This window comes from Acanthochromis polyacanthus, chromosome 1, assembly GCF_021347895.1.
Source record: "Acanthochromis polyacanthus isolate Apoly-LR-REF ecotype Palm Island chromosome 1, KAUST_Apoly_ChrSc, whole genome shotgun sequence".
NCBI classification, from domain to species: Eukaryota; Metazoa; Chordata; class Actinopteri; family Pomacentridae; genus Acanthochromis; species Acanthochromis polyacanthus.
The window spans coordinates 40,279,626-40,298,935 of record NC_067113.1 but is presented as its reverse complement, the minus strand read 5'-3'; positions in this window follow the sequence as shown (position 1 = coordinate 40,298,935).

Genomic DNA, 19,310 nt, shown 5'->3' with positions numbered 1-19,310 from the left:
CAGACATTTATAGGTCAGACTGCAGCTCCTACGACTGCTGTTTGTTTTCCTTTTCATTCAAGAATGTAGTTATCCTGATTGTTACAACAACAAAGCACTTTTTTATTGAGATTTTATGTTTGTATTTGCACTGTAGTCTAAATAAAGGGGAAAAAAAACTACGATTTTGTTATTTTTCAAAGAGCATTGATTTTGTACCGATGCAGCATTATTTTTTGTATGTCTGCATCAGGAAGAAAATAAAGAAAATTAGATTTTTGCATAACTTCCTACTGCTGGGGATTTTCTTTAATCTTTATTTCATATCGTGAGTATTTCGTATCGTGAGCCCTGCTTCGTATTTCGCATCGTTTCGTGAGTTGACCGTTTCGTTACGCGCCTAGGAGATACCCATTTTCCGTTGGATTTGGGTCACTTTTGACCCATGTTGCGCATCAAAGTGTTACTTTTAAGTAGAAGACCTGAAATCTTCCTTCAGTTTTGGCCTTTAACAACTCATTTTAATCATTTTTATTCCAAATTGTTTGAAATAGCGATATTGGGCAGCATAAATTAGCCAGAAGGTAACGATAGCCTCATACTTCCGCGATAAAATCGAATGATGCCATCATGTTTCGCTTCATTTGGGTGGCAGTTCGTCAGCCTTTAACTCGATAGAATGAAGTGCAGGAGAAAACCAGATCTTTTTAGTCCCAGCGGGGCAGACAGACGAGACCACGCTGAATCGCAAATTAATGAGACAGGATCTTGATTTGCTGCGTAAGCACATGGCTATGCAAACCACGGCAACCAATAGCCTGAATAGACAAAAGTACTGGGTTATTGACAGAGTGGAACTTAAATCAATCGAGAGTGGGCTCTGTTAATGAGACGCTGCTGAGCTCCTGAGATTAATTCGGCTAATTGCGTTACAGCGGCGTGACGCTGAGGCTGCTCTTTGGTGATGACACCTGTTTAATATTCAATAAATCAGAGGCGAATGCTTTTCAGACAGAACTGCACAACACTATGATAAAATATTGCATCTATTTTGACTCTACAGATTAGCGGTTTATTCAATTAAAGTAGGAAAATAATGAAAAATGTGTAAGACTACAATTCCCATAATAAAAAGACACAACAAAACCAAAAAAAAGTAACCCCAATGATATCACTATGGCATCATCAGGGTTTTTTTATTTTTTTGCTGTTTTTGCAAGAAAAGAAAAATAAATTAACTGTTATGTTAGTTAAGGATTGACTAGTTAACTAATCTGTTAGATCTTTGAGCCAGAGATCCAAAGAATAAACTGAATAAACTCCAATTATTGCAACTGGAGTGCAGAGGGAGGTGGATGGAAACTTGCCCTCATAACACAGCAGATTAATTGCTCCTTTGGACTCGCTTTGACTAAATATATTAGAGCTGAAGTAGAAGACACAAAAACTAGAGCCTCAAGCAGGAGAAAAGTGTCTGCAGCTCACTATTGACACATCAGCTGTCTTTTTTGCAATTATAGGATCTATTTAGTGCTCACACACACACACACACACACACACACACACACACACACACACACACACACACACACACACACACACATCAATCAGAAAAGCAGAGCGAGGAAATAGCTCTACAAACAGCTTTTGTGCATATTACCAAGGTGTAAGTAACCGGATACAGGAGGATGCAAAGCTCTTTCAATCACTGTTTTATTAACGTGGGCTTTAAAAGATGATATTGAAACAACAGCTGGGGAAACCCACAGATGGAGAGAGGATTCCTCTGGCATGACATCAGGATCACTGGCATAGACGGGCAGTCATACTCTGTGTGGGCTGACGAAGCCGCACATGACGACACAGGATTATTATCTCACAATCCCAGCAGTTAATGCCGCTCAATGTGATTAGCTTTACAGGTATTTGTCATCTATCTAATATCATGGCAATTCGTTCATTAAATGTGGAGATATTTTACAGAAAACCTCAATATGACGCTCGAGGAGAAGTCAAAGGCCCACCTGAGTCATTAGTTGGTGAAGGATTTTGTGCTATACCATCCAGTAGATGCAGTTCTTTTGCTTATTATGCTAAAAACACAGTGTTTGTTTCTGTCCCACGAGGCTCTTTTGAGGTGACTTTTTCCTCCTGAATTCCCTGAAGTGGACGTCGGTGTGCTGCTGGTGCGCCATGTTGGCCCCGAGCGGTGTCAGTTCGAGTCCCTGGCTCCGGCCCAAATCCGGAGCTCTCGGATTCAAGGCATAGCAAGTTCAAGAGAGGATGAGGCTCCGAGTGGTAACATAACGCTAGTTAGAAGGAGCGTAGGATGAGGTCCTGAAAGGCAAGAATGTGGTCTGGGAGCGTTTCTATCGCCATCAAAAAGCACAAGTCCAAATCGTTTCAGCCAAATTAAGAGATGCTATGTAGAAAAAAGCCAGAAATCAGCATGTGATTGGAATTGTGAAGGCTGTAGGAGGCTAACCTTTGATTAGAGGGCATTATATGAATTTCATAGATAAATCCCAAACAGTTGACTCTGTCAGCAATGACCGTGCAAAGTTCAGGACGGTTTGAAACAGGAAATGACCCATTTTCAACCAATGAAATGCAAACTTTTACTAATTTTAGCGCTGGACCTGAATATCCCGAATATCCGAATATTCGTTCGCTATGGTGGTATCCGGATATTAATATTTTGGTATCCGAATATTCGCCCTCCCCCGGTCAGACGTTACCGGGCGGAACGAATACTCGGCGTTACCATCTTCCCTCCGCCTTCGGCCCACATCGGCTCATCCCGTCGTGTGATCACATAAACATATACACACATGTCTATGTGATCACCCCCCCCCCCAGACGAAAATACGAATATTCGGAGCTCGTCTCTTCCCTTCGCCTTCGGCACACATCGGCTCATCCCGTCGTGTTCGGCTCATCTCGGCTCCTCCGCTCGTGTTTCTTAGCACCACCCGAATGGCCGGGTTGCTGCCCACTCTGACGTCACGCTTCACTTCGTTGCATAAACACAAGACAAGATGCTGAAGACCTCCGCTGTTCGGGAATTCTTCGGATATTCGTCTTAAATAGGACCCGAATATCCAGAGACCAGAAACCACTATTCGGGCCAGCCCTACTAATTTTATAAGAAATGTTTGGTGAAAATTGATTTTTTTTTTCCTCACTTTGTTAAAATGTTAATGTAAGTTGTATTTTTTTTAATATACTGGAAGACACGTCATTAGCAAAATACACAATTATTGTCGTGGCTTTGTATTGAAACTGCAGTGCACCAGTGACTGATCCAAAATATTTTGGATTTTGACTTGAACAGCTTCGTACGTAGCAAACCCTAAGAACCACCCTGTCACCTTGTTCATCCTTGAATCCTTCTTCTCCTTCAGAATTAATTTCGGGTTTGAACATGTTGGCTTTATTACTCCAATACTAGATCTTTTTATTGTGTATGGAGTGGTTTTACAGTGACTGAGCAATAAGTATCTGAGCCAGGACTGTCAAACTCATCTTAGTTCAGGTTCCACATTCAGCCCAATCTGATCTCCAGTGAGCAGTAAAATCACAGCTTAATAACCCAAAAATAACCACAACTCCACATTTTTCCTTTTAGTGCAAAAATGTTCACATTTCAGGAATTATCTTTTTACACCACATTATGAACAACCTGGACTTTATTAAGAAAAATAAATTCAATTTCAATATTATGCCTCAGTTTGTCATTTACACATCGCAACGTACAAAATATTACAAAAATGAGACACAAAATGACAAATGTCAGACAAAAAAGACACAAACAACAAAAAAAAGACACAAAGCGACAAAAAACAAACACAAGTGAGAAGAAAAGACACAAAACGAGACAAAAAATAACAACAAAAGCAAAATACCAAAAATAAGACAAAACACACAAGCGAGACAAAAAGGAAACACAAGATGAGAAAAAACATGAGACACATGACAAAAGTCAGACAAAAAAAGACCAAAAACAACAAAAACAGGACAAAAATGAGACACAAAACGACAAAAGAACAATCTAGTATTTCACTTTATGATCAAAACTTGTCATGGTCTAGAAATGATTTTAAATTTATAGTTTTACTAATTTACAATCTGCAGTTAATGTCTTCTCTGTAATTTTTACACTTTGATTGGACCCTCTGGAGGACCACTTTTGGCCCATGGGCCTCATGTTGGACACCCCTGATCTATGCCAGCTCAGGCAGGAAGATGAAAAGCTTCTATTAATATCACTTTGATACATAGAGATGAGTTCTTAGGGCTAAAATCAAATACCAGAGAGGGATCTTAACACCATCACTGATATCTTTCATCACATTAGCATCATATCATTTAGTTTGCAGCTCAAAAAGCACCTTTCAGTTTAAGATCACAACTTTCATGTCAAACCAAGTGGATGTTCCCAGCACTGCTAAAAAACATCACAGTCAGTCCTATGACAATCTATCTATGGCCACATGTGACTAAACTGACACTACATCTCATTAAAAGACTAAAAGACAGAATGTTCTATTTATCTCCAACTTTAAGCCATTAAAAGTTGAGTTCCTTCTCAAGTAGACGGAACAGCAATCTAGTGATCGATCCGGGGGCTTGTAAAACCGTAACCGTACCACCCTGAAAGGAGCTTGGGGTTCCCATTTTTGCTGACCCAGCTTATGTATAATTCAACAGCCAAAAACTGCACTGACTTCTGCTCTCTTCCTTTGTTGCTTTGTGAAAGCGTGGCACAGAGAGGAGCAGCTATAATCCTGGGGGAGCCTTGCTAGCATGACATTCACTTCTAGTACAGTGATAGCTGAACCGTGTGAGAAACCGGCTTCTTTCATTATTATTTTGTGGAGCTCCGAGCTGCACAGGAAAGACAAAGAGCTGCCCGTCGGAGAGGGAGAGTTCCCAGTAAAAATATCTTTTCAAGGGTACAGCTCGTGCACCTTGCAGCGAAAGATGTGTGTGCTGCTAAATTGGGCGTAGAGTGACTAAGGGGAAAAGCAGCGAGGCAGAGGTGACTTTTCAGCTGGTTACAAATCCCAACCAATGACACAGCATGTTTTTTGTGCTCATGTCAGTTTGATTTACAGTACTCCAGAACAAAAAAAAGGAGAAGAATCTGTCACTGGATTGTTTGGATGACCAATAGGAAGGCTTTTAGCAGCAAACAGAGACAGAAGAGTTACTGCACTTCTGTAAATGTACCACTTTGGCCAGAAATCACAATCACATCACTGTACAAACTATGCATTTTGGAAAATATTCTTAACCCTCGTGTCGTCTTGCAGGTCAAAATTGACCCGTTTTAAAGTTTGAAAATGTAGGAAAATAATATATTTTCACAGTGAAACTTCTGATGTCCACATTTTCAACATTTTTGGGAAATCTTTGAACATTTTTGGTGGGAAAACAAAAAGATTCTTAAGATTATTCACAAAAAAATCAACCAAAATCCAGCAAATTTTGCTCGAATTTGGTTGTTTTTTTTGTGAATAATCTTAAAGAAAATATTAGAAGTTTCACTGATATATATGTAATCACTTTAGATATTTTTAGGATTTTTTTAAAAAGGATTTTACTCATCTTTTGAAAATATTTACAAGAATTTTCTTGCCAAAGTTGGGGGATTTTTAAAAAAAAAAAAACTTAAGGAATTATTGGAATTTTCTTGAAGGTTTTGCAAATTTTCAGAAATTCGGGGGATTTTTTTTGATGAATTTTTGGACTTTTTTCAGACGAGGAAACTATATTTTGTGGTGCCTGTAAATGAAGACAACAGGAGGGTTAAAAGAACTGTTGTTTGACATTTACCTTTTGGGAATTAATTGTAATACGCTGTTAAACATGACTTGTGAAGACTAGATGGACAACAAAACGATCACATCTATGTATAAATACTTCTGATTCCAGAAAATAAGTGCTTGTCCAGTCTCAATAACAGAGTCGAAAGCCGAACATCATGACCACTGATCTTCCTTTAAGCCCAGTGATCCAGTTCTGATCCCAAGAGAGCTGAAAGACACCTAACGGTCTGCTCAACAAGCTGCCATCAAGCCGTTTTGCAGCCTGGAGCTGAAGAGTGTGAGCTCAGCAGGGCAGTTGATTCATGAAACCTTTAGCGTGAGATCGCGAGAAGCAGCATCAGAGAAGTGCCAGGTTCAGAGCAGTTAATATTGCACCTATCTGCTTATCTGTCGCTGGATGCTGAGAGCTGGACTTCCGGTTTATCGCTCCACCGTCCACGAGGAGCATTAATGGAATAACTCCTGCCAAAAAAACTATTATGTCAGTTTCAGTGAGCAAAAATAGACATTTATTAATGTGATTAGATTCATTAGGGGGGCAATCTATCTAAAAGAATTATTTTTTTCTTTCCCAAACACTAAAAAATGGGAGCACTCAGTTCGGGCGTTGCCACGTCTTCAACCGTCTTCTCCTTCGAGGCAAAAGCTGGCAGACTTTCTGGAGGCCACGGGGGGAAGAGCTCTGTTTATGTGGCCGCCACGCTGAAAAGTCAGACAGTTTGGTTTATGGTTGTAGGAAGAGACAGAGATCAGAGGAGGTGTCAGCTGCTGAGTCGGCTGCCGATTCCCCCGGCTCCTCTTCCCTCTCTCCCAGGAACCCAACACCAAACCGGGCCACCAGGACCGAGCAGGAGAATGCGAGGAATTCTCTCAGCGCATTTGCTCACCGCTTTGCACGTTCTCACCCCGGCGGGATGAAAACGCCGCCGCCGGCCCCGAGGATGCGACCACCTTGCTCCACGGAGGGCGGGCGAGGGGCGGCAATGAGCAGAGGATCACGGCAATTTGGCTGATGGGCGGAGGAGAGCGTCAGGAATGGCACACCGCTGAGAGAGTGAGTCATCCTGGAAGGGAGCTGCTGTCATTCCGCCAGCACAACAAAGATCAGATCATTTATTTTTGTCACGGCCCCCGCTGGATGAAATCTAAACCCATAAGGAGTTGATCAAAGGTTCTGGCCTGCTGCCTGTCCTGGAGAGCAGCTACCAACGAATGACATTCAAGAAAGACCCAGAAGAGTCAGCGGCCACTCTGTTTCATCCAGATCAGCTTTCTTTTAAAGCAAAATATGTGTTTGGGTCTTTATTGATAGGGAAAGAAGAAGGGCGAATGGGGGGGAGTGACGTGCAGCAAATGGATCGCTGCTCAGGCCATTAGCGCCCATGTGGTATGTGCCCTAACCGCTCGGCTATCGGGTCGCCCTGACCAGTTTTCTTTTTTAAAGCTGGAGTGCAGGGCTTTTGCATATAAATGAGTTCACACCATGCTGTTTAACCCTATCAGCACCAGGTTAATCGGTCCGTTCTGCGAAAAATGGGCCCACTGAAGTTTAAAATCTGATGTCTGTGGAACATTCTAGTGTGCTGGTAGCAACGAGTTTACCTCAGCCGGCTCTGATTGGTTTGCCAGAGCTGAAGAGAGGAGAAACGTAACCCTCCTGGTGTTTTTATTTACGGGCAACACAAAATGTTGTTTCTTTGTCTGAAAAAAATCCAAAAATTCAGCAAAAAAAAATTACCAAATTTCAGAAAATTTGCAAAACCTTCAGGAAGAAAATACCAATAATTTCTTAAAAGTTTCCCTTAAAGGTTTTATGTTAAAAAAAAAAATCCCCCAAATTTGGCAAGAAAATTCTTGTAAATATTTTCAAAAAATGAGTAAAAATCTTCCTGAGAAATCCTAGAAATATCCAAAGTGATTCCATATATATCAGTAAAACTTCTAATATTTTTTAAGAACATTCACAAAAAAATCAACCAAAATCCATCCAATTTTGCTGGATTTTGGTTGATTTTTTTGCGAATGTTATTGAAAAACATTTTTTTTACATTTCTTTTTTTCCACCAAAAAAATGTTCAGAAATTTCCCAAAAATGTTGAAATTGTGAAAAAAAAATTTCTGTGAAAATGTGTTTTTTCACCATTTTCACACTTTAAAATGGATCAATTTGACCTGCAGGAGGGTCAATACACTCCTGTACTAATGAGACGTATTGTTGGGGAAACCTAGGTAGAGTGAAGACCTTTGTAAAAGAGAAACCTGCTCTTCAAAGGAAGTACTGCAGTTTAAAAAAAAGAAAGAAAAAATCTGACAGCAAGGAAAACACCTTAAACGCATGGTGTGATTACTGTCACTGCCACAAGAGAGAAACAAAAGCTCCACACTGCTGGTTTAAATAAAGTCGTTTACTAGCAAATAAAAGGCAAAGCTGCAGTTTTCCTGCACTAAAAGCTGCTTTCACTACAAAACAAGAAGTGACGTCTTTGTTTCAGCCGTTTTTTTTTTTTTTCCAATTAAGAAGCTAAAAAGGGCTAAATGATGGAAGTCTGTCATCAGTTTTGACAGGAGACCCACATTTTTCCTGAATCAATTCTTACTATTACCACCTTTACAGGCCTCTTTGATGACATCACAGCCAGTAAAACAGACATCTGCATACTGAGCAACAGAACAGAACAGGGTAAAGGCTGAGACACTGAAGCAACACTGTGCTCTAGATGACTTGGCAGAAACTGACCGATTGCTGACTGAGGAAAAAACGGAGCAGCTGTGTGAGCAGTAGTGACGACTGGTGGGCAGGTGTGGAATAACAAGAGCAATGGAGGAGAATGGAAAATGGAAAATGATTGTAGTGCTGCATGTTGTGTCTTTGTAGTTATTTATAGTTCAGTTCTATATCCATATATTCCAGTAGATAAGCTCCCATCTACTGTTAGTCGCTGTATGTAAGCGATAAAAGGCGCAGCTTCACACATCAGCCTCATGCTGGTAAGATAACCAAAGATATGTAAACAAAGTGTGGTTTACTGGAGATGAGCTGTGAAACGTCCATAACTGCTCCTCTAGCTGTTCCTCTCACATGTGGACGTCGCCCTCTGGTGTCAAACAGAAGCTAAGACAATCTGTCTCTATCAGAGATGACACCTCACTGCATTGCAGCATTGGACACTGGCAAGTAGTTTGAACAAGATCAATGACACTTTACTTTGAATGAAACTTGTGAGAAGTCTTTTTACTTAGGGTATTGATTCCCTGCGCCACATAAATGCACAAATCTTGGTGCAGTGATTGTTTACAGAAGCATACTGGCCTCTTTAGATGCACGATGTGTCGTCCAGGTGCTCGGCTGAACGTGGTAAACTGTGTCACCCTCTGCATTGCAGATGGCGTATCTCAGTGGAATATTAAAATAACATGCGTTGTCAGTGCATCTGCTACAGATTGCAGCGAGTTTCTTCACCAACTGATCAAATGTTAACCCTCCTGTTGTCCTCATTTACGGACTCCAAAAAATATTATTTCCTTATTAGAAAAAAATCCAAAAATTGAGCAAAAAATCCCCCAAATTTCAGAAACTTTGCAAAACTTTCAGGAAGAAAATTATAATAATTCCTTAAAAGTTTCCCTTAAAGTTTTATTTAAAAAAATCTCCCAAATTTGGCAAGAAAATTCTTGTAAATATTTTCAAAAAGTGAGTAAAAATCTTCCAAAAAAAATCCTAAAAATATTAGTGAAATTGCTTATGTTTTCTTAAGAACATTCACAAAAAACAACGAAAATCCAGGGAATTTTTTTTAATGTTTCTGTTTTTTTCCACCAAAAAATGTTCAAAAATTTCCCTAAAATGTGGACACCAGAAGTTTCATTTTTTTTCACATTTTCAAACTTTAAAACAGGTCAATTTGACCCGCAGGACAGTGAAAACTTGTGAGTATTTTCCTCTACTTAACATAGGGTTGCATGTTTACTGAGCAGGATTATTCCTCGTGGGGCAGCTCACTGAGAGGCCGCTGCAGTCAGAAGCATGCGGACACTTATTGACCATTAAAGATGGCCGTGTGTTTCGCGGCACAGGGGAATCTCAGATAGCCGATCCATCAACAACAGTGAGAGCTCTGCATCCCAGGCATGACGAGACACAGCTCAGCGAGGTCTCATGTGCTCGTGTGCTTTTGCCCCTGACCTGCCCGTTGAAAGGTCGCCCTAATGAGACTGCCCCCCGAGTGCCCTTCAAGCGCCACGCTGGGCCACAGGAGACAATGCTGCGTTACGGATGCTATTTTGAAAGGTGTAAAACGGGCAGCGTTGAATTATTGCCGGCCCTTTGATGCTGTTTTTATCCCCACTGACCCGTCGACACACGTAATCACGCCGACATTCCTCATCCGGGACCTGATATTGGCGCCCAAAAGCACGAGCAGCAGGTTGTCAGGATGATTCAGCACCGAGAAATGCTTTTCTTTTATTCAGCTTTTGCTCTTCTGCTGTGCTGCTCTTGTTTTGTGTTAGCAGAGCGGTTTTTGGAGCCAAAGTGGATTCATAGATAAATAAATCTCATCGAGACTCAAATGGTATCCAAGGGAATATCAGTAATGTTGCATTTATGCTAGGGCATTAAATTATTAGATTTTATCATTGAATTTGTATTTAACTCTTGTAAACATGCTTTGATGAGTAAAATTGATGGTGTTTTAGTTTTATTATTTTTTCAGGGTTTTTTCTTCTGTAAAATACTGAATTATTTCACTATTTTAGAACTATATGACTAAGTCAAATCAGATAAAAATACTAGGGCCACATTACAGTCCTGGAAAAAACAATTAGACCACCGTTGTCATCAAAAAGAGTGATTATGCAAAAAAAAAAAACCACTAACCCCTGTGTGTCTCATGTGACTAAAACAGACAGAAAAGAGAACATGAAATGCCTAAAACCACTGTTTTTGTCAGCACAAAGCCACACCTTTTCATATAAGAACTTAAGTGATTTTGGTTAATTTCAAGAAAACCACAGAAAATATCTAAATACCAGCTCTTAAATTAAACGCTCATGAGCTTTTTTTGTTGCTATCATTACATTTGTCCAAATAAATGTACCTTTAGTGGTACCAGGCATTAAAATGAACAAGAAACTGAACAAAACAAGGGTTGTTTGATCATTTTCTCCATAACTGTGTGTGTGTTCATGTCATAGTGAACTTGCATATGAGTACATGTTTGCAGCTTGTGAACGGTATTCCCATCGATGTCCAATTTATTACCAAAACTAGACATTTTTAGTCCACATTGGGACACAGAAAGGCCTAAAAAAACAAATTCCACATGTTGCAATTGAACCTACACTCCCTGTCAAAAGTTCTGAGACACTTTCTCATTCAAATAAATGAGAACCCGTCTCAAAACTTTTGACAGGGGGTGTAAAATTACTGGATACCGTGTTGAGACATCTGTGAAATCATTAAGTCATCGACACCATTCATCCTGCGTGATAAACCCATGACCAGGTCCACTGTGTCTCCGACTATCACAATCAATTGTGCAACAAAAAACAAAAGAAATCCAGAGCTGAAGCCCGTGCTGCATTGCTGTGGGTGATGCCATGCCTTCTATACAATCAGCTCCAGTTTGTGCAGTCACTAGCCCACACTTCCTCGACTCTCTGCGTGATTGTTCCCCTGCGGTCTCTCATCTCCCTTGCAATTAGGCTGCCGCGTGTGTGCTCCAAAAAAGACAACAAACTCCGGAAGCCACTGACTGACAGATCTGTCTGCCCACTCTGGTTCGCTGAAGCCGAAGCCGTGGCTGCTGCGGCCGCCGCTCCATGCCTGAAGACGTCTGACGCAAGGCCATTTCTAGGTTACAATAACAACTCCACGCTGACACAACTGCATCGCCGGATATCCGAAACGCTAAAAGCTCATCAAGGCGTATTTAGTCTAAGGCTTGTAAATAACTGGTGCCCCCTACCAATGAAGGCGGTCTTTGACAGAGCACTTTGTCTTCATGCAGGACTAAAAATACACCAAGCTTGCAGCGTAATAACACAGTTTATCAGCAGACTGTAGGAACAAATCCCCACTCAAGGATCACTTCAATGCTATTCATGCAAGATATGACAATCTTTTGCATAAGATAAACTTTACTGATCCCACAGTGGGGAAAGTTCACTGTTACAGCAGCTCTACATGAGAGAAAAAAGTTAAAAGACAATACAGAATAAATAGAAACACAGTGCAAAAACACTGAGAACCTACATATGCACAGAAGATGTGCAAGACTCTTTACATGAGGTGAAAAGTAATTGCACACGGTAAGGGAGCAAAGTGCAGCAGTGACATGATAAAATATCTCACCAGTGAAGAAGAGGTCTATTTTTTCTCGGCCCTGCGTGGAATGTAAATAACAACATGACAGTCTCCGCCTGCGGAACAACCATACAGGGACATCAGGGCTGGACTGGCAGAGCCCCACACAAACTACCAGTCTGAGCTGCTATACAGCACATAATGATGGCATTCACATCAGTGGTTGAGGGGGAAAGCTGCGTCCTGACCACTTCCAACTAACAAGCTCAAATTAAGGCGCTGATGACCTCACGACTGCCAGCTAGGCGAGTAAATCCAGCTGCACGTCTCCTTTCAAAATAGGCTGGTGATGCTGCAGACTGGAGCCAGACGGGGAAGAATATGTTTGTTAAATATCACAACCTGTTGCAAGTTACTAGACAATTCAGCGATTAAATCTAACAAGGATAAATGGAAATTTAGAAGAAGGAAGTTATAGAGAGAATAGCTGCTCTGCTACTTTCTGAGCCTTTTTTATTTGTTGAAATTGCTTGCAGTTTGCATGAATGATGCTAACAAATGTACACCAGCTGCTAGCATAGCAAGCTATGGTGCTAATACTTTTAGTTGTGTGTTGTTCCTGCAAAAGTAAATCGCAGAACGATAGAGTACTTGTGCTTGCATTTGGGATTTTTAACCCCCACTATGATTAACAGCAGATAAAACCCCTAAATGACCTCTTTTCGACTTGAAATTATTTTTCTGACGTGATCCCAACATCAGAAAGAGTGAAACATTGTCTTTGTTTATATTTTCATCCAAGCTGTACATCAACAGGGTTCACAGATTGTCTGTCTTTTTTGACCCAGAAGTTAAAAATCACAGTCACAGTGGACTAAAACACCGACCCTTTTCCTTTGAAAAAATGCATTCAAAGCGACTTTCTGCACATTTCTGGTGCTTTCTTCGGATATACAAGTACTGTCTCTTGTTAAACAAACAATGTTTACACCTTTAGGAGCAATAATAGTGATGATAAAGCTCTACTTTAGTAAAGAAAACAGTTATAATATGTAAGATGTAACAAAAACGAGCGGTGTCCACAGTATTCAAATTTAACAGTTTCACTTGTTGAAGAAAAAGGATATATCTGTGAAATAAAATAACTGTCTGATGTATTTCAACAGTCTTTTTATATCAAAACATTTACATTTTCCTTAAAGATGCATTCACATCACTGTTGTGAATCACTGAGTTTGCAATGTTCTAAAAAAAAAAACAGAAAAAATGTAAAATCAAAAGGAGGAACTCTGTGAAAATCACAGACTTTTTTTTTTTACAGTGTCACATACCTAAATATTTTTTTAACTCGGGACAGATTTCAGTACACAACATTTACTTGAGTCGTAATCTTAGAGGGTTTTTCTGCTTTTAGTTTTGCGAAGAATCAAAATATCACGTTTTGTTCCCTACCGGCGTTCATGTGACTCTGTAGGAGTGGAGGCGTGGCGATTTTCATTTCAGCAACATAAATGTGCATTATTTCCTGTGGTTAAAAAGAGACGTGACGTATATATGGAGAAGAGCGCTGCCATCTCATTATTACCTAAAAATGATGATTAATCAAGTGGTAAACAAGCCACCTGGCACAAACACAATATAAACATCTATATGTGTGAATGGAAGCGTGATGTTTTGACCGCAGTGTTTGCATGACTGGATCTGATATTTTAGTCAGGGATGTAGGCAGCGCTGGAGGAGTTTAGGAATGTGTGACCACAGGACCTTTTGGCCCCACGGCTGCATGTCTCCCTTCCATGTCTGGGTCCGAAGACACGGACCATCACATCTCTAAACTTCTCCTCCAGGTCCGCTGTGTGACAAACCGCAGCCGACAGCCACCCACTCAAGAAAGGGAAAATGACAACCCTCGGTACGGCCGCTGCTCTCTTAGAAGTGCAGTTAAAAAATGGGGTGATTTCCCTTTCAGTGCACTTCAGAGGGAGGCCGTGATTGCTTCCGCCCTGAACGTGGGCGACTGGATGGCAGAGGATATGTCAGGTCCGTGTCAATCAGCCGGTCAGGCTCTGTACCTCTGTGATCCAAAGTGCTGAGGCATCAGGATCATGCTGCCATCTGCTGGACCATCACTGACCTGGGTCAACTCAAAACCTTCCTGTTTACAACGGCTTCATACCTAGCAGCATGGTGACGGTTTATTTTTTCTTTTAGATGCTATATTTTAGTGCTGTTTTATTGCTATTTATTTTATTGTATTGTATGTTTTATGGGCTGCACATGGGAGTGGCGGTTAGCACTTTCGCCTTGCAGCTAGAAGATCACCGGTTCGTGTCCCGGCCTTCCCGCTGTCTTTCTGCGTGGAGTTTGCATGTTCTCCCTATGCATGCCTGGCTTTCTTTCCACAGTAACCATGCCGAGGTTAATTGACTATTCTAAATTTGCCTGCAGGTGTTTGTCCTGTTTTAAGTTACTGTACTTTAAGTTATTTTCTTGTGTTTCCCTGTGAGGCACTTTGGTCTCCCTTTGGGCTGTTGTAAAGTGCTCCAGAGATCAACTTTGATTGTTTGCTTTGATTGGACTGCTGCTGTGGAGAGAACTCACTGTAAAAGGAGAAACAAAATTCAGTCTTAAAGCCAGTACATATCGATGCAAAGTGGTAAAATTTGATGTACAATCCAACAATTAATCTGCAAAAACTGTGAGAGCCAGACAGCCTATCATAAGTGACAGTTACATCCTGAATGTAAGACTTAAAACAAAGGTTGAACAAAATGAAAATGTATTTTACCTTTGTTAAAGACATCTCCAAATATATTTTTAACTAAGTGATGTTTATTTTTCAGTCTGGTTCCCTCCCACACACACCTACTGTACATGTGAGGCCATGCAAACCTCGGTTTGGCAGCCCCATACTGTAGGTGTGAGGATGAATAACTGCTTTAGACTCTCTTTGGCATGCAGTGTCCCAAAATGTCCCTTTTTTTATTATTGGCAAGAGGAAGCTGAGGTTTCCTCTGAAGAAGAGGAAGCACAAAGACACCAGGTGGCAGGTAGCATATGTTGTCCTCACCATGAGTGTTTACTGAAATAAACGCTGCAGACTACCCGTACCCGAATATCCGGATACCGCCGTAGCTAACGAATATTCGGATGTTCGGGTCCAGCCCTACTATTTTCAGATGACCTTACTCATACCTTCTAATGCCTGATTTGATTTTGAAATGTTTTGTCTTTTTAATGTTTAATTGTTGTTGTTTTTTTGTTTTTTTTATCGGCTTGCTTGAAAAACTTCCTTCTCTTTCCTAATGTTTAATTTTTTTTCTTTTTAAATATTTTATCACCTTTTAATGTTTAATTTTCTTTTTAAATGCTTCATTGTATTTTCTGTTAAATTCCCATTTAAAATTTTATTGTCCAAGATTTAATTTTCCAAATAAACATTTAATTTTTTAATTAAATGTTTTGTCTTTTTAAAGGTTTACTATTCTTCTTGTTTAATTGCATTTTTAAATTATCTAAAATATTTCATCTTTAATGTTTAATATTTTAATTACGTTTTGTATCGAATTAAATATTTTGTCTAATATATTTTATTGTATTGTTTAATTTTTAAAAAAAGTTTTATTGTATTAAATGCTTTTTCCTTTGATTTAATTACTTTAAATTTTTTTTTCTATCAAGATTTTAACCCCAGCCTTAAAAATGAAACAAACCCTTAAATCACAATAAAAAAAATACTTCTGTTGTCACAATCATGAGTTAGTCACTTATTCAGTTTATCAATTCAACTTTATTTGTTTAGAACCTTTCACACAGATGACAAAACTACACAAGCAAAGAGAAAAAAAACTATGATTAAAACCCAAAAACATTTTAAAAAAAGATTTAACACGGTAATAAAATATGTTGTGTTCAGGGTATGGAGGAGTTTATTGAAGTCTTCTTGGGCTCACAGTAAATCATTTAAAATAAAAACTTGATATTCAGTCTAAGGAAACCAACAATATCGCCTGTTTTCTCCTTTAACGAGTCGACTCTTCTGGTGCTTTCAGACCAAAGAACTACAGACTCTTCACAACCTGCTCAAACTCTTGGTACAGGACCTCACCACACGGGTCAACAAGGTTTCCTTCTCATTTCTACTCTGAAGCTCACCTTCTCCTGCTCAAACTGCTGACAAATGTTTGTGCTGCTCTCCAGAACTTCCTAAAAACTCTCAAAGTCTCTTCTGCTGCAGGTTGCTTTGTAGAACTGTTCCAGAAAACCTCACTAAACCACATGGAGGGGCCTCAAGATAGTCGTCCAAATGAAACTGTACAAAAACCAAACTAGCACAACCCAAACGCTAAAGTCTCCTGCAGCCTACCAGAGAAGCTCTTTAAACAGAGAATCAGGACAGGAACTCTTACTTTCTGGACAACCAACATTGGTTCACAAACAAGAATACAGAATGTGTCTGACCAAAAACCTCTAAAGACTCACTACAGCCAAGATAAAGACACAACTCAGCTGCACCAAATCCACTAATCACTGCACACATTAGCACCATGTGCTAACTGTGGCTAAAGAACCACATTTACCAAGAAAACTATCCAGTACAAAGCCCTAAAACACACCAAGAAACACATTAAAGAGGATTTTACTGCTGGAAGCTGCAAGTAGTGATGGGACAAATGAACCGAGGCATCGAGGCGTGTCTCGAGTAAAAGTGGGCGTGTCAGATGAAGCTTCGCTTCGAGGCTTGGGTCGCTTCTGAAAAAGTCACGTGACCGATGACAAACGAGGCCTCGGTTTGTGCAGATCACGTGATTGGTTCGTTCAACGTATCGCTGTCCCATAAAAACGTTTCAGATCTCGAGCCCCACTGTGGGTGTTGTTGGCGTTTGTGGAGAGAGGAGTGAGAGCGAGTTGTAGTTAGTATTATTCAGTAAGTATTATTAGTTAGTATTATTCGGTGTGAAATAGCAGTAGCTGGAGGAGTAGGAGAAGTGTAGGAAGAGCAGCAGTTTAGATTATTTCCCAACTGCAGTGCTTTGATGTGAGGCATTATATATTTTTTTCTTTTACATTGGTTTATGGGTTGTGTAAAATTATGGGTGTTTGTGTGTGTCAGTTTTACCATTTGTAAATGTCACTCCTGTATTTGGTGTCTGCACCTTCTGTCACCTTCTTCAGTCCCATGGGAACTAGACACTGACGTGTATGTAAAGAAGTCACTGGGAGCCACAGTTCTACAGCAGGGCCTGCAAAGCATGTGTTAGTTTCTGTGTTACCTATTCTGAAAGACAACATGTGTAAGTGAAATATGTACAAAAGTTTTATTTATTATTAATAAAATGAGCTGTAAACTATACACTGGTGTTGGGTAATGATTAATTCATGTGATGGTGCATATATAAATATATTTATATTTATATTGTGGTGACAGTGATTTTACAAGAAAACACTGTAAGAACATTCAAATTCCTGCCAGTTCCATGTTTGTTGGTTGTATCACAAATACTCTCTCACAGATGGAGCAAGGAAGAAAGAGGAAGTCCTCACCCGTGTGGGAGTATTTTGAGTTGACTACTCATAAGGTTTTTATGTGGGAAAACTCATAATATATTGGATACCTGCCATATATTGAACTATCAGTCCTAATATGTATGATTTTATTAAAGGTGAGGTGTTCCAAGGAGCTGGAGAAATATTGTCCAAAAAAAAGAAACCACCTAAATCCCAGCTCTGTGGAAAAATTCTCATATTTTTGAATAATATCAAATAAAATGCTGTCCCTACTTTAGTTTTGCAATGATACCACAAGCACAGTCACAAAACAAAAAGAAGCACAAGTACATTTTATTTATGTCACCCTTATTACAATTAAAAGTATTTAAACACTTTACAGAGATCCAGAACCTGACCTCAATCAAGCAGTCAAACTACAGATCTCAAATCTCTCCCCATTTGTTTCCACTTTCCTCTCTATCTCTGCTGTCAGGAAAAACAGACACTATATTAAGTATATTATATGTTTATTGGCATTATCATTTAAACACAATTCAAAGCTTCACATAGCAAAGCCAGTGTGTCATTATAGGCACTCTGCCTGTTTTACTTTTATTTGTCCACTTGATGGCGCAGTAGAGCAAATGAAGCACCATGAAGCTTCGAACCATGAGTGAACCAACTGGATGGAAAGCCTCAGTGCTTCATGAAGCTTCATCTCGCCATCACTAGCTGCAAGCCAACGCCTAAAGAACAAACTAAAGCAACGGAGTCAAACCCGGTTCAGTGATGAGAAGCAGAGGAAATGTTTGACTGCAGACATAAAGCAGGAAGACACTGAGCTGCTCAGGTGTTCCTGATTACACCAAGCAGCCACCTGGACAGCCAATAGGAACACAGCTTACTGGAAGTCCAGAGGGCTGGCTTAGTGAAGGAAATTTAGTTTAAAGTTGAAGCAGAAAGTTAACAAAGTTGAAAATCATCTTCACAATCATGTGATCGTCAGCAGGCCACTGAGGTAGCGTTCACTTGTTGCCATGGTTAACGTGCCGCGATCAGACACCGTGCCCCTATGACTCCTTAAAAAATCTGTGGATCCAAACTTTAAGCTGTATCACTGCCGAAGTCTAATCATTTGGTCCTTGTGTCATTTCTGACCGACCCTGAAAACTTCATTTAAATCCCTGAGTCTGTTTTTGAGTGATGTGGGTAACAGAGGAAGGATTCACACACGCTGATTGTCACATAACTCTGCCATGTTCTTTGGTGGAATAATTAATCTAATTTACCTTCATACTTTCAGTCTCTAATGGATCTGGATGCAACAGTTTCCATCATGGTGATTTGTCTGGTCTGTTGTCCGCTCATTTCAGCCGTTCTAATATGTTTCGTGTTTTAAAAAAAAGTTTGTATCAATCGAGGATTTTTTTCTTTTTTGTATTCTACCACAGTATTACATGGGTGCAAAACAGTTTAGCTCCGCTTTGGTGAAGAACATCAGTGAATTAATTGTCTATCATGGTCTTCAGCAGTAATTTTTGTTGGTAAATGAGAGACATTAGTATCACACATGTCTGCATCTTCAAACCTTTTTTTAAATGCAAATCTTTATTTAGAATCAAAGGAACTACAGAGTCAGGATATAACAAAGCATATGAGAAGAAAGAAGAGGATGCAGAAGACAGGGTTAGATGGAGGCAATTGAT